The following is a 4,545-nucleotide window of genomic DNA, read 5'->3' as shown; positions in this document are numbered from 1 at the left end:
TATCAAAATTCCCAGGAACTAGTAATTCATTGATCTCATTTTGGGAAACACTGCTCTGACAACATAAAAGCCAAATTGATGAATTTTGCAATGGGGAAAAATATACTTTATCAATGAATTGGTAAGATTAGTAATAAGAGAAAACGATTAAACTGATTGGTCTGCTCTAATTAGAGTTATATTAAGTTACTTGATAAGGCACTGCGACTAATTTTCAAGAATAATTAAGCTACCCTTAATCCAAACCCTGTCACATCATTGTTTTATTTTTATCATAGTATCTGTCACTGCTTGGTTTTGGTTCATTTATGTGTTTATTTGTTATTGTCTATCTACACATAGCAATGTAAGCTCCCTAAGAGTTGAGATCTCATCTGTCTTACTCAGTGCTGCATTTCCAGCACTTTGAATAGCATTTTTTTCAAATTAGTCCCTCAACAAATGTTCACAGAATACTTGAATAAATCTAGTTTGCTTCTCTTTGTTAACTCTCTAAGTCAAAAGAGTACTCTCTACTTTGACTCCTAAGATGTTAGTGGTTAAAGAAATCTTCTGCGCTGATGTACTAGCTGTGCTACTATGAAAGGTCACCTATTCCATGCCTCGGTCTCTTTAGCAATACTAAAACTGTTGAAATAATGAGTGAAAACATATCAAGTGCTTAGAAAAATGTCTAGTGTGTGGTAACCAAAAGCATTAGCTATAAAAGTAATAATGATATCGTTTAAGAAAAAATTATTAAATTCAAGTAAATTTGAAAAATATCTGACTTACAAGGTTAAACAGATATTTTACTACATGTTCAGAGCTTTTACTATGCTGCTAATATGCTTATGTGAATCTATAAGAAGTAGATACAGTTGGAACAATTCCAAAACTTGACCTTCAAACTTTCACAGAACACATATTAATATCTCCTAGAATGCCAGCACTCCCAGAAACACAGTTTGGGAAGAACTCAATTAGAAGTTCTTGTCTAAAGCAAACACATATAGAAGACCTCTCTCCACCTGCCCCAGAACACACACAAATTCCCATGACTGATAAACTGAAAAGTGAGTGGATGCAAAAGGCACTTCTGTCATGGCCTAATTTATTACCAATATCTCTTTTACCTTTGGCTCTGGAGGTCAAGAATGCTTTGGATGTTAGTGTTGTCTTTCCTTGAGGTCCCCAATATTCTCTTATCACTTTAGATGTTGGCTGGATAGTTTTACATGAGGCCAAATCCTGGACTCCTCTCTTCAGACTTCTCTACCTTGGGGCTAGCATAGAACTGTTGCCACTCTTGTGTTTTAGCTACCTTATTTTGCAAAAGACCTAAGCTAACATTCTTTATTATAGCCTGTTCACTCAATGAGACCTTGAAGGATAAAAGAGAATTTTATTATGATCAAAAGACTAAAGTTGTAGTAAAAGAAAGAAAATTTGAAAGTCTTTCACCTAACAAGCCTCTACATAAATGAAAAGGATTAAGGGTTGATTTTTAATGCCATTTAAAGGGAAAGAGTTTTTACTTAAACATAGATCAAGACAGAATCAGAATCCCAGGGGCCAATAAAGGCACCACCTGACAAGAGACATGGGAGAGGAACAGAGATGAATCAATACAAAGCAGTGTGTGGTATTGTGAAAACACGAGCTCTGAAACATAGAACCTGTCCCAACTGTGGACCCTCTCGAAGTTTCCATATTTTCATCTACAAAAATGTAAAACACTATATAGATAATATTCATTGAGCACTTCCTAGGTACCAGGCACTTTCTAGATGGTTTACGTGGATTAACTCATTGATTCCTCATGTCCATGTCCTCTAGACGAGGACCACCAGGAGCACACCTATAGTTAAACAAGGTTGGGTTTATTGACTTGTTACAACAAGAAAGATGACACATCATGGAAAACTATGTGGCATCTTGGTAAGTGGTTGTTAGAAATGACTGGGATTCAGGATTGAGTTTAGGTGCTTTAAGGAGAGTATGAAGGTGGAACATTGCTCTGGATTTACAACAGTCAGAAAGTGAGAGTAATTCTATAATTGGTAAATTAATTTTTATCTAGAATGCAGAAAGAATAGAATAAGGCTAGATTTATAATTGGTAAAGCAGTTATAGTCACTAATTCTAGCCAAGATATGGGGATGCTTAGTCATTTTTGTAGTTCTTGTCTTTGTCTATGTTCAGACATAATTATACAGTGGTCTGGTTTCATTTTTGTCTTCACTCACCACAATCACAGAATGGCCTTGTGGTGATGTTGATGTTCTATGAACTTGTTTACACTCAGCAGGCAAACGTGGCAACCTAGCTGCCAGTGTCTGTCCAGCTTCCAGCAACGCCATGATTTAGATGATAGAGCCAGGCCAGGTCCTGGCTGTCAGGTGTTGTTTTCTTTCCTTTCTCACTCACAGCAACCCTATTAGATAGGCATTATTTGTACAGATTTTTTAATTCACAAATAAAAATAGTATATACTTATTGTGTACAACATGATGTTTTAAAATATGTAAACATTGTGGAATGACTAAATTAAGCTAATTAGCATGTGTATTACCTCATATGCACAGGGCTTTTTGTGGTGAAAACATTTAAACTCTACTCTCTTAGCAATTACACTGCTCTTAACTATAGACACCATATTGAACAATAGGTGTCTTTAACTTTTTTCTCCTATCTAACTGAAATTTTACATCCTTTAACCAACATCTCCCCAACCCCACTTTTCCCCCAGCCCCTTACCTCACTCCATATCTATATCTTAAAGATGAAGAAACAGTGCCCACTCAGCCATTAAATGGTAAGTGTGGAATTTGAATCCAGATAGGTAGTAGGTACTGACTCCTAACCTCTACACTATTAGACCTCTCAGTGTTAGCAATCTTCACATTATTATATATAGGATGCTTGTGAAGGTTGCAGATGATGCATGCACATTCCTGACTCATGATAAGACTTTGAACAACAACAAAAAAAAACTGAGTTCCTATTATTATTAATCAGAAAAACTAAAACTTCTTTTCCAACTTTTATTTTAGGTTCAGGAGGTACACGTGCAGGGAAAATTGTTACCTGGGAAAATTGTGTGTCGCAGGTGTTTGGTATACAGATTATTTCATCATCCAAGTAGTGAGCATAGTATCCAATAGGTAGTTTTTTGACCCTCACCCTCCTCCCACCCTCCACACTCTACCCTCAAGTAGTCCCTGGTATCTATTGTTCCCTTCTTTGTGTTCATAGGTACTCAATGTTTAGCTCTCACTTAAAGAGAGAACATGCTATATTTTTCTGTTGTTGCATTAATTTGCTTAGCAATATGGCCTCCAGCTGCATCCATGTTGCAGCAAAGGACATGATTTCATTCTTTTTTATGACTGTGTAGTATTCCATGGTATACATGTACCACATTTTTCTTATCCAGTTCACTGTTGATAGGCACCTAGGTTGATTCTATGTCTTTGCTATTGTGAATAGTGTGGCAATGAACATTCTACCTTATGGTAGAATCATTTATATTCCTTTGGGTATATACTCAGTAATGGGATTGCTGGGTCAAATGATTAAAACTTCTGTTTTAAGTTCTTCAAGAAATCTCCAAACTGCTTTCCATAGTGACTGAACTAATTTACATTCCCATCAGCAGTGTATAACTGTTTCCTTTTCTCTGCAATCTCACCAGTATCAGTTATATTTTGACATTTTTTTTGCTTCAAGACAAGTTCAATATTTTGATTTTTTAATAATTGCCATTCTGACTGGTGTGAGATGGTATCACATTGTAGTTTTGATTGGCATTTCTCTAATAATTAATGATGTTGAGCATTTTTTCATATGTTTGTTGGACAATTGTATGTCTTCTTTTGAGAAGTGTCTTTTCGTGTCCTTTGTCTACTTTTTAATGGGGTTGCTTGTTTTTTGCTTGTTAATTTGCTGAAGTTCTTTATATATTCTGAATATTAGACCTTTGTTGGATGCATAGCTTGCAAACATTTTTTCCATTCTGTGGGTTGTTTACCCTGTTGATAGTTTCTTTTGCTGTGTAGAAGCAATTTTTAAAATTAGATCCCATTTGTCCATTTTTGTTTTTGTTGCAATTGCTTCTGGAGTCTTTGTCATGAAACCTTTGCCAAGGTCTATGGCCAGAATAGTATTTCCTACATTTTGTTATAGAGTTTTTATAGTTTTAGGTGTTACATTTAAGCATTTAATCCATCTTGAGTTGATTTTTGTATAAGGTGAAAGGAAGGGGTCCAGTTTCAATTGTCTTCATATGGCTAGTCAGTTATCCCAGCACCATTTATTGAATTAGAAGTCCTTTTCCCATTTCTTGTTTTTGTCAACATTGTTGAAGATCAGGTGGTTGTAGGTGTGCAGCTTTATTTCTGGGTTATCTAATCTGTTCCATTATGGTCTATGTGTCTGTTTTTCTACCAGTACCACACTGTTTTGGTTACTGCAGCCTTGTAGTATAGTTTGAATTTGAATAATGTGACATCTCTGGCTTTGTTCCTTTTGCTTAGGATTGCTGTGGGGACTTGGGCTTTTTTT

This window comes from Mandrillus leucophaeus, unplaced genomic scaffold (assembly GCF_000951045.1).
Source record: "Mandrillus leucophaeus isolate KB7577 unplaced genomic scaffold, Mleu.le_1.0 Scaffold385, whole genome shotgun sequence".
NCBI lineage: Eukaryota > Metazoa > Chordata > Mammalia > Primates > Cercopithecidae > Mandrillus > Mandrillus leucophaeus.
This window is presented reverse-complemented; position numbering follows the sequence as displayed.